This window comes from Giraffa tippelskirchi, chromosome 8, assembly GCF_054371585.1.
Source record: "Giraffa tippelskirchi isolate mGirTip1 chromosome 8, T2T-mGirTip1v1.2.pri, whole genome shotgun sequence".
Classification (NCBI taxonomy): domain Eukaryota; kingdom Metazoa; phylum Chordata; class Mammalia; order Artiodactyla; family Giraffidae; genus Giraffa; species Giraffa tippelskirchi.
This window is the reverse complement of record NC_137282.1, coordinates 146,135,752-146,147,833: the sequence shown is the minus strand read 5'-3', so window position 1 is coordinate 146,147,833 and position 12,082 is coordinate 146,135,752. Positions and strand designations below refer to the sequence as shown.

The window sequence follows — 12,082 nt, the reverse complement described above, 5'->3', positions numbered from 1 at the left end:
AATCTCATCTGGTCTATTTAGAGTATGATTCAGGTGAAGATGTTGTAAGAGTGTGGTCTTAATGTACAAGTATATACTTTTAATGTGCAAGAGACAGCCCTCCTTGAGGGCTCCTTGAGGGCTGTCTCTTGAAGCAGAATATTTACTGTCATATTGATTTATGGCCTTGTGAAAAGGAACCATCACTGTTTATTAAAGTTAACATGATGTTTGATATCAGAGGTAAATTTCTTCTCAATGAAATCTCAAATGACCTGAGTTCAAATCAGAATAAAGACGGATGAATCTTGCCAAGGTGGCCCATGATATTGTAGAGGAGCAGCTGGGTAGAAAATATCCTTTCTCTGGCATGAATTACAAGATGAGGCAACACCACATTTAATAGAAAAAGACTGTAAAAGAGTCTCAAAGCACTACTGACACATGGAAAGTGCTAGTCAAATGGAAAGATATGAGAACGAAGAATTAGAAATCTAAGTGGTGATGCATGAAACTATTTCAAAATAATGTATATAATCATTTATGACAATGGGTCCCCAGCGTATACGTAGACTGAGCAAGAAATATAAATGACATGTGCATATGTATATCCTCCACAATGCATAGAAACAATATTTTGAACATTTGCTTACTTAAACTAAGAGATATTACATTAAAAACAATAGTTGTGAATTTCTTGTTGAAGTATAGTTGATTTACAATGTTGTGTTAGTTTCAGTTTCAGCAAAGGGATTTAGTTTTATATATATATATATAATTTTCAGATTCTTTTCCTTCTAGGTTATTACTAGGTGTTGAATATAGTTCCCTGTGCTGTATGGTAGTAGGTCCTTGTTGTTTATCTATGTTATACATAGTAGTATGTACTATTAGTTCCAAACTCCTAATTTATTCCCCTCTCCCCCTTTGGTTACCATACGTTTGTTTTCTATGTCTGTGAGTCTATTTTGTAAATAAATTCATTTGTATCTTTTTTTAGATTCCACATATAAGTTATATCATATATTTGCCTTTCTCTGTGTGACTTCACTTAGTTTTATAATCTGTACGTCCATCCATGTTGCTGCAGATGGTATGATTTCATTCTTTTATGGCTGAGTAATATTCCATCATGTACCTATACCACATATTTACCCATTCACCTGTTGATGGACATTTAGGTTGTTTCCATATCTTGGTTATTATAAACAGTGCTGCAGGGAACACTGGGGTGCGTGTATCTTTTCGAATTAGAGTTTCCATCTTTTCCAGATAGGTGTCCAGGAGTAGGATTGTTGAATCATGTGATAATCATCTATTTTTAGTTTTTAAAGGAACCTCCATACTATTCTCCATAGTAGCTATATCAGTTTACATTCCCACCAACAGTGTAGGAGGATTCTTATGGGTTTTTCCCCTAGCTATCGAAGTGACATATATTCACTATAGAAAATATAATAGAGCACAAAGAAAATAGTAGCAATTACCTGTGTGACTACCACTCAGCTTTGTGGTTTAGTTGCTAAATTGTGTCTGATTCTTGCGACCCCATGAACTGTAGCCCGCCAGGCTCGTCTGTCCATGAGATTTTTCAGGCAAGAATACTGGAGTGGGTTGCCATTTCCTTATCCAGGGGATCTTCCAGACCCAAGAATCGAACCTGGATCTTCCGCATTGCAGGTGAATTCCTGCATTGCAGGTGGATTCTTTACCAACTGAGCTACGAGGGAAGCCCTACCACTCAGCTTTCTCTCTTTAATAATATTTGGTATATTTCCTTTAGATCATATTGTTTGTTTTAAAATGGTATCATACTATACACACTTGGATTTTTTCACAGTGATACATGTCACAAACATTTTCCCATAACATTGATACTCCATGACATAATTTTTTTTAATTTATTTTTTATTGAAGGATAATTGCTTTACAGAATTTTGTTGTTTTCTGTCAAACCTTAACGTGAATCAGCCATAGGTATACGTATATCCCCTCCCTTTTGAACCTCCCTCCCATCTCACTCCCCATCCCACCCCTCTGGCTTATGTAGTATTTTGTTGTGCAGAAGTGCCATAATTTATTTGACCATTTTCTGTTGTTAGGTATTTTAGTGGTTTTCAATTTTGGCTCTTAGATATAATGTTGTAATTAACATTTGTATCTAAGTATTTTCTCACATCTATGATTATATCTTGAGGCTAAACTTTTAGAAGTGGAAATTGAGTTGCTGGAGAAAATATAAAATTATGTTGCTATCATATTATATTTGATATGTTGCTATCATAATTATGTTGCTATCGTAATATGTTGCTACATATAAACCCACAAGATATGAAGAAAAAAATAATATACTTTCATGAAATATGTGAGAATTTCTTACAAATATAATTAACATTATTTTTTTTAGCATTTTGTTTGGACTGTGTGCTTAATAATCCCTGGGGAAATTAAACAACACACTGTCCCTCAACAGTCTCAGAAAAGCAGAATTTCCTAGTTCGACCCTAGTTCCAAAGTCTTCCCTTAGGCTTTTTGTGGTAATAAAGGAATTGCTGCCTTATATCACACCGGCAGAGCAAAGAGTAAAATATTTATTTTGAAATATCTTCTTTCTATCTGGCAGGGATTTGGAATTTTAAAATCTTCTCTCAAATATTTCAGAACTACAAAATACAATAAGCTTTGAATTAAGAATTAATTGGACTTTTCTTTCCCCTACTGTTTGTTCAATTTTTAAGAGCAAAAAAAAATGCTGCACAGAATACAATTAGCTCTTAGCCTTGAATCATTTTAATGTGTGCTGCTGCCTAAAAGTTGGGGAATGGACCAGATGACTTCTTGAGATCTTTTCCAGCTCAGTATATAAATCCAACTTTTATATTCAATGAGCTTTAACTTGGAGAGCTTATCACCCCCTGCTCAGCCAACCCCTGTCCTCTTTACCACACATTTTCTTGGTGCTCTGATTTTCCTTTTATGCTCACAGAGGGTGTCTGCCAACCGCCATTGTTGTAATTATAGCAATGTTTTTACATGAGTATTAATCTAACAATGAAGGCGACATGAGCAGAATGCCAAGTTCAGTAATGCTTATACAGTCATGAGCATGGAACATTCTTAGAACATTAACGAAGATGTTGAAGTATTGATTTATGATCTGATGTAATACGATTATACATGAGAGTACAAGTATAATGCTCAAAAGTGTAATCCTTGAAGTGCAAAGGAAGGTCAGTGCTCTTTTTTATACAAGCCCTTCAGTAGGAAAGATGAAAGAAAACTCATCACAGTGTTATATATTATTTATCCTCTTTGGTCCACTAAACTATAGTTTTGCAATTTAACATAGTTTTTGTCTTCAATATGAATCTCTTGCTCTAACATATTCTGTAAATGATTTATGTTCATTCCTTTGGTTAAGTTTTTAGTTGCTGCTAGCTGAGGTGTGTGTCTGTGTGAGAATCTGTGTTGAGTATTGTGGTGGTCACCTGTTGGCTGACCCCCAATATCCATGCCCCACTGAACTTTTTTCAGTGGTCCCCACATCCACTGGAGATCCATCGTTACCTTCAAATATCTTTCTTCAGGACTGAAACAGATGACATGTACTGGCCCAAAGAGGACATTCTCTTGTACTGACTACATTGATTAGATCAGAAATGATCTTAGCCTTGGTCTTGGCCTATAGCAAATTTCAGAACTATTACTGGTACTTCTGAAACACATTTCTTTCTTTCTTTGTAGTGTAAGATGTAAAGTTAGGATTTTACTGTTACTTTGGCAACATATAACATGCTAACCTCAGAATCAATCCAACATACCAAGAAGGGAAAACTGAGAAAAATTAGAGAACTGTAACTCTGATTGGGCCACACCTTAAGGAATATGTTACCTTTGTTGTGTGATCCAGTTTGAATTTCTATTACTTGCAACTGAAAATACCCTAACTGATGCAGAATCTCTAAGTGGTTATGGCCTTGGGGAGCATGGAGGAAGCTGAATGGTTCTGTCCTTCTCTAGAACCCACTAGTTAAAGAAAAGATTAAGAGGAAGTATGGAGAGATAAGAAGTCAACCCACCATGATGGTTAGTTTATGTGACAACTTGATTGGGCTAAGGAATTTCCAGATGGCTTGGTAAAGCATTGTTACTGGGCATGCCTGTGAGGGTGTTTCTGGAAGAGATTAGCATTTGAGTTGGTAGACTGAGTAAAGAAGATCATTCTCACCAGTACAGATGGGCCTTATCCAATTTGTTGGGAGCCTGAGTAGAGCAAAGCGTGGAGGAAGGATGAATTTGCTCTCTTTGCTTGAGCTTGGACATCCCTTTTGTCCTGCCCTCAGACACTGGCAATCCTGGCTCCTGGACCTTCAGACTTGGACCAGGACTTGTCCCATTAACCCCTATCCCCTGACTCTTGAACCCTTTGGATTTAGCTGATACTTGTACCATCAGCTCCCTTGGTTTTCAGATCTTAGACTGAATCACACCACTGGCTGGTTCTCCAGCTTATAAATGGCTGACCAGGGATCTTCTTGGCTCCCATAATTGTATAAGCCAGTTCCTATGATAAATCTCTTTCTCTCTCTCTCTCTCTCTCTCTCCACACACACTCACACAAAGGCTAGGTCTGCTGTGGCTCATCCCCTGTCCTTAGACATGTTCCTACATGGCTTTTGATTAAGATCCTGGCAGTCTTTGTCTCTTTAGCCCTGAAACAGAGCAGTTCATTCTGCTCTGCTCTTTGGAGATTCTGAGCCCATCTGTTTAGCCTCCTTGTCTTGAAAGCTGCAAGTGTAGAAGATATCTTGAGGGGGAGATCAGCTCTAGAGTTAAGATGGGCTCCCTCCCTCCAGCAGGAGTTTGCCTCCTAGATATGTGGAATGTAGGCGACTTCATGCTGCTGGTCCAAACTCAGCCTCCCTGCTTCCTTCACACAACCCCAGACTCAACAGATGTCTCCTGGGGAAACCCGCCACATTGCTGCTCCTCAAATTTTCAACCTGTCATGCCAGCTATGCACAAAACTTCACTGGTTTCTCTTTCCTCCAGCAGAGACCCACTGTACAGGTTAAACCCAATCATCTGGTCTGTATTGGTCTCACAGCTCTCTGGTATCTAAAAAACATGCTTTTGTCATTTTTTCAGTTTTTCTGATGCAGCTGTGACTTATTTCATTCTACTCGAAAGTGGAAAACGGCTTGTGGATAACATCTTAATGTATTTAGGGTGGGAGCTCAAGAAATGGTCCTTGAATTTCTGTCCTAGTAGCTACTTGACCTTGGCAAATTCACTTAACAGCTCTTAGGGATGATAATGGCTGCTTCTTTGGATTCTCACATGGATCAAGAGAAATAATATTTATACAAAGCACTTTTAAGGAAAAAACCTGCTTTAAATAAAAGGCAGTCTTTTTAGAATTCATTTATGCATTCATTCAAAGACATTTATTGAATACTTAATACTTGCCAGACATTCTGCTAGGAGCAGGTGGGGGAAAATGAATGAGTTAGACTTGGAAACATGGTCTCATAAGAAGCTCACAATTCTAGTGGGGAAAGTGATTATGTAATAATTCAGTAACAGAACTGTACCACACAGTTATAGACATAAGTATAAGATAAAATGACCTGGAGAAAGGAATACTTTATTATACTCTGCTAAGGTAGAGACTTCCTAATGAAAGACTTGCCAGAGAATGTGAGGTTTTAACTGAATTCTTATGTTTACTAATAGTTTACAGAAAGAAAAAGAATATATCTCACTTGGCTCTTGTGTTGTTGCCTCTTATAAAGTCATTACTCAGAAGCAGTTGGAAGATTATATAATAATTGATTTAAACTAATTTTAAGCAATGATTTTTAAAATGTCAAGTCTATTAGTCCATACAGAAATTGCTGCTGCTGCTAAGTTGCTTCAGTCGTGTCTGACTCTGTGCGACCCCATAGACAGCCGCCCACCAGGCTCCCCCGTCCCTGGGATTCTCCAGGCAAGAACACTGGAGTGGGTTGCCATTTCCTTCTCCAAGACATGAAAGTGAAAAGTGAAAGTGAAGTCGCTCAGTCGTGTCCGACTCCTAGCGACCCCATGGACTGTAGCCTACCATGCTCCTTCATCCATGGGATTTGAGTGCAGTGCAAATGTTAAGATTTTAAAACAGTGGAAAGGACTGTGGAAATGAGACTATCATCTTCTGTTAGTTCCAGAACATACTGGTAATATTTATTGCAGTTACATTGAGAGGCTTTGTGTATTAAAGAATATTTTGTTATCCAAAATTGCTTGAAATAAATGATTGCCAGAAAGACATCTATTCAAAAAAATTTTTAAAGCTATATCATGAAACTTTCAATGAAATATAACAGTCCACCTCTCACAGCAAATTTGAAAAATATGTGAAATTCCCTTGCTGAAATGTCTAATGCTGTTTAAGAATTCTTTGCCCTTAAGCAATTCTTCATATTGCACAAGAATATACCTTGTATTCTTATGAAGAAAAATGACAATCATTACCAGAAACAGCAAACAGCAAATGCCATTAATTTGCTTGAGATTGTGTTTTACAAGAAAACATTTAAATGTGTGTGGCTGTTGTGTTGAACTCTTCTAAATGTTTTTAAATAATAAATATTAATATTTTGCTCACAGAGGCATTAGGTAAGGAAAATATCATAATTATTAATAATCTAATATATCATATCAATAACTGTTAAAAATAAAACCCATCATATTTCTAACCTGATATAAAACATCCATGACATCAGGATTGTACGTTCATATAGAATGTTGTGGTTGAAATTAATTTCACACAGTTTATAAAACTTGACTAATTTTGGTTTCTCTGATTTTTGCCAGAATCAATACATCATAAATGTGTATCAGTGTGCAAGAAAAGAGGTGAAAAATTCCTTTACAGATGCTTAACTTGAAACATTTATGGATTTAGCTGACTTTTATACTCACTATTTTACTCTATGCAGATTTCTAATATCTTTAGTTCTGTATCAGTAGTTTCTTTTTTTGATTAAATTCACGATGTATATAACTTCTGCCTTTTTAAAAAACGTTTATATGGAAGTACATTATCTGCATAGGAAGATCTTCATGGTATATTAAGGGGAATTATTGGGCTCTGAGCTTATTTTGTGAAATATATTATGTGAGTGTGGCAAAGAAGTCTAGGGCAGATACTAGTTGCACAGAATAATCACCTGGGGAAACTTTTCAGAAACATCTGGTGACCACACCCCACTTTAGTCTGATTAATTCAGAATCTCTGGGTAGGGATCCCAGAGCATCTACTTCAAAACTCCCCAGGTGATCCTAATATACAGCCAAGAAGTTGAGAAGTACTGATTTAGACACACACACACACACACACACACACACACACACTTGAAGTGGAGCTACCCCATGTGGCTTTGGGAAATTGTATATTCTTTTGCTTATCTGTGTTGTCTGCAATAAATATGTACATTTTCTACAATAAACATGTAATTGGATAAATGTAACTTTTGAAAAGCAATAAAAATTGGATGGAATGATGGATAAAGGAAGGATGAAAGGAAGCGGGTGGAGAAGGAGAAAAAGGAAGGAAGGAATAAGTGAGGGAGGGAGGAAAGTTTTTAAATTGAACTTAACCCTGCATCGACACAAAGACTCAGGGCAACAGGGAGGAAAAAGACCTGGTGTCCTTCTGCTGTCGTCACAAGTGGCTAAAAACGCTTCAGGAGCATAAGAGTGAGTGGAAGAAGGAGCTGTCATCTGCCGAGTATCGTGTGTCAGTGCTTTATTTTTTATCCCGTTTAATCTCAATACCTACCCTGCAGGGTTGATACATCGTCCTTCTTTCACAGATGGGAACATTGGCTCTCAGAGAGGTGATATGTTGCACTGAGTCTAGTATTTGAATACTGGGCGAGCCCAAGCCACTTTCCTGCTCAAGCTCAGCTTCTGTGATGAGGAAGAGAAGATGGTTGAACACAAGGTAGTTTTCCTTTATGTGTCTGAGAGCAATGACTCTTGTTTCTTTACTTCTGTGGAGAATTGATAGCTGTTCAAAGCTTGCCTGGAAAATCCCATGGACGGAGGAGCCTGGTAGGCTGCAGTCCGTGGGGTCACTAACAGTCAGACACGACTGAGCAACTTCACTTTCACTTTTCACTTTCATGCATTGGAGAAGGAAATGGCAACCCACGCCAGTGTTTTTGCCTGGAGAATCCCAGGGACGGGGGAGGCTGGTGGGCTGCCGTCTATGGGGTCGCACAGAGTCGGACACGACTGAAGCGACTTAGCAGCAAAGCTTTTTAGGTGTCACTTCTGCCAAGTCCCACCTCCCATTGCTTACTCTTGGATGACCACAAATGCTTCACTGGGTGGAGCTTGACAAATGGCTTTGTTAGACAAATTGTCCTGACCTTCTACTGAAGAACAGTTGCTGCCACTTCATAATTATGTCCCAACAATACATAAAAAAAAAACCCACCAGCTTTCTCTGTAAACATAGCTGGGCCATGTGTCACTGTGTGCACAATAATTTGGCTTCCAGCTAGCATGATTTGACAGCTGCCAGCAGTAGAAGATAAACAACAAAGAAAAAGAGGATCTAAGTGGAGAAAGTTACAGAAGCCAGAGAGAGTCGGGCAAGAGAAAGATATAATTTAGATATGACAGCTCTAATAAGTAAATTAGTCATGTAAAATAGTATGCCTATCAAGTTTTTAAAATGAATGAACCCATGGAACTCAACGCTCATTTTCACATGCTTTCTAATGCCAGTGCTACACACATCTACATTTCACTATTATGTATTTTTGATTAAAAGAAAATGTTCATGTTTAAAATGAGAGCATTCTAATTTCCTCCTGTGTTCTTCACTGCTCAAGTTTCCATTAGACAAAATCAAACACAATTAAAATTCACCATATTTATTGGCTTACTTTATTTACTGGTTGGTAACCCCAAGTAACTTAAGAGCATAGTAAAAGTAAAAGTGGAAGTCACTCAGTCATGTCCAACTCTTTGTGACCCCATGGACTGTAGCCTGCCAGGCTCCTCTGTCCATGGAATTCTCCAGGCAAGAGTGAGTTGCCATTCACTTCTCCAGGGGATCTTCCCCGACCCAGGGATCAAACATAGGGGTAGCCCAAATAATGTCAAACAATCCCAAATGCTCAAGATAGTGTCTGGTATTTTGGGTGTAAGCATCTTCATTGTAGACATCTTTGCTGCAAGGATTTTTGCTGCATAACACTGGCCATGAGGCGATTTTGTCACAAAAGGTAAAATAAAAAATAGAAGGGCATTAAAAAGGACTTTGGTGTTGGAGAAGACTCTTGAGAGTCCCTTGGACTGCAAGGAGATCCAACCAGTCCATCCTAAAGGAGATCAGTCTTGGGTGTTCATTGGAGGGACTGATATTGAAGCTGAAACTCCAATACTTTGGCCACCTCATGTGAAGAGTTGACTCATTGGAAAAGACCCTGATGCTGGGGGGGATTGGGGGCAGGAGGAGAAGGGGATGACAGAGGATGAGATGGCTGGATGGCATCACTGAATCGATGGACATGGGTTTGGGGACTCTGGGATTTGGTGGTGGACAGGGAGGCCTGGCGTGCTGTGATTCATGGGGTTGCAAAGAGTCAGACATGACTGAGTGACTGAACTGACTGACTGACTGAAAAAGGACATAATGAAACATGAAAAATGAATAACAAAATTTAAAAGACTTTATTCAAATATAAGACATTTGAATACATTTAAAATGTGTGTTGATTCATGGCAATACCATACAAATAACTGATTTTATTTTGTGGGTTATTCTTAAGCATTTGTCTTCCAAGTCTTTTATCCAGAATAATTATCATATATATATATATATATACACACACACACACACATATATGCTGCTATTGCTAAGTCGCTTCAGTCGTGTCCGACTCTGTGCGACCCCATAGATGGCAGCCCACCAGGCTCCGCCGTGGCTGGGATTCTCCAGGCAAGAACACTGGAGTGGGTTGCCATTTCCTTCTCCAATGCATGAAAGGGAAAAGTGAAAGTGAAGCCGCTCAGTCGTGTCTGACTCTTAGCGACCCCATGGACTGCAGCCTACCAGGCTCCTCCGTCCATGGGATTTTCCAGGCAAGAGTACTGGAGTGGGATGCCATTGCCTTCTCTCCACACATATATATATATATATATATATATTTGGCTGGTTGAATTTTTTCTCTCATTCCAAACTGTCCATTTTCATTTTCACTAAAATTTCTTCCTTCTTTAAGAGAGGTATAAGTTTCCAAGTGCTAGGATGCATATCTAATTGAGATTTGTATTGCATTGTGAAAGTAGCTACATTATTGTTTGTTCTTCGTATATTGTCACACGTCCATTGAGAGGCATTCCCAAGTTTTATGAGAAATGTGAGTTCATTCGATTCTGCACCTTTGATGTTCTCAGCTTCTTTCTTCCCCAAAATAGTGTTTCAAAATAAGCAAATTTTGGGGGGCAAACCATTAACATCTGCCTGTTCAATAAAGCCGTCAATTACATCACTAACTGAAGAGGTGCTAATGCATTTCAACTAGTTGAAACCAAACTGTCAAACCAAACTGTTAATCACTTATTTAATCTTTTATGGCAAAATTGCCCTCTGGCAAATTAGTTACATGGCTGAAATGTTTGCAGCAAAAATGCTTGGGGCAAAGATGTCTATGGCATAAATGCTTATGGGGAAAGTACCTAGAACCACTTGATATGGTGTCCTCAATCAGCTGGCCTTCCCTCTGAGCACACTTGACACATGTCTTCCAAGTGATTTTTCTTGAACAGGATGGAATGAAAGTATGTGTCACTCAGTCATGTCTGACTCTTTGCAACCACATGGACTATAACCCACCAGGCTCCTCTCTGTTCATGGGATTTCCCAGGAAGAATACTGGAGGGGGTAGCCATTCCCTTCTCCAGGGGATCTTCTTGACCCAGGGATCAAACCCTGGTCTCCTGCACTGCAGGCAGATTCTTTACCATCTAAGCCACCAGGGAAGCCCATGGAATGAGCTGCTGCTGCTAAGTCGCTTCAGTCGTGTCCGACTCTGTGCAACCCCATAGACGGCAGCCCACCAGGCTCCCCCATGCCTGGGATTCTCCAGGAAAGAACACTGGAGTGGGTTGCCATTTCCTTCTCCAATGCATGAAAGTGAAAAGTGAAAGTGAAGTCGCTCAGTCGTGTCTGACTCTTCAAGACCCCATGGACTGCAGCCTACCAGGCTCCTCCGTCCATGGGATTTTCCAGGCAAGAGTACTGGAGTGGGGTGCCATTGCCTTCTCCAATGGAATGAGCAAGAGAAGATTATTAATAGCTCTGGAGTCAAGTGTTCTGAGTTTGAATGCTTTTGTCATTCAGTCGCTCTGTCTTGTCTGACTCTTTGTGACCACCATTGACTGCAGCACACCAGGCTTCCTTATCCTTCACTATCTCCCAGAGTTTGCTCAAACACATGTCCATTGAATTGGTGATGCCATCCAACCATCTCATCCTCTCTTGTCCCCTTCTCCTCCTGCCTTCAATCTTTCCTAGCATCAAGATCATTTCCAATGAGTTGGCTCTTCCCATCAGGTGGCCAGACTACTGGAGCTTCAGCTTCAGTATCAGTCCTTCCAATGAATATTCAGAGTTGATTTCCTTTAGGATTAACTGGTTTGATCTCCTTGCCGTCCAAGGGACTCTCGATAGTCTTATACACAGCACCACAGTTCAAAAACATCAATTCTGCAGCACTCAGCCTTCTTTATGGTCCAGCTCTCATATCTGCACATGACTACTGGAAAAACCATAGCTTTGACTATACTGAACTCTGTCATCAAAGTAATGTCTCTGCATTTTAAAATGGTGCCTGGGTTTGTCATAGCTGTTCTTCCAAGGAGCAAGCATCTTTTAATTTCATGGCTGCAATCACCATCTGCAGTGATTTTGAAGCCCAAGAAAATAAAGTCTGTCACTGTTTACATTGTTTCCCCATCTATTTGCTATGAAGTGATGGGACTGAATGCCATGTTCTTTGTTTTTTGAATGCTGATTTTAAGTCAGCTTTTTCACTCTCGTCTT

General features: G+C 39.3%; 1 long non-coding RNA gene across 1 annotated transcript in view; it reads left to right on the top strand.

The window, feature by feature from the left end:
* The window catches only part of LOC145518225 (uncharacterized), a 51,295-nt gene extending 43,326 nt beyond the window's left edge, over window positions 1-7,969 (top strand). The window contains exon 3 of the long non-coding RNA XR_014062765.1: window positions 7,836-7,969. This is a non-coding gene — a long non-coding RNA (uncharacterized LOC145518225). The remainder of the gene's footprint in view (window positions 1-7,835) is intronic.
* The last annotated feature ends 4,113 nt before the right edge of the window (window positions 7,970-12,082 follow it).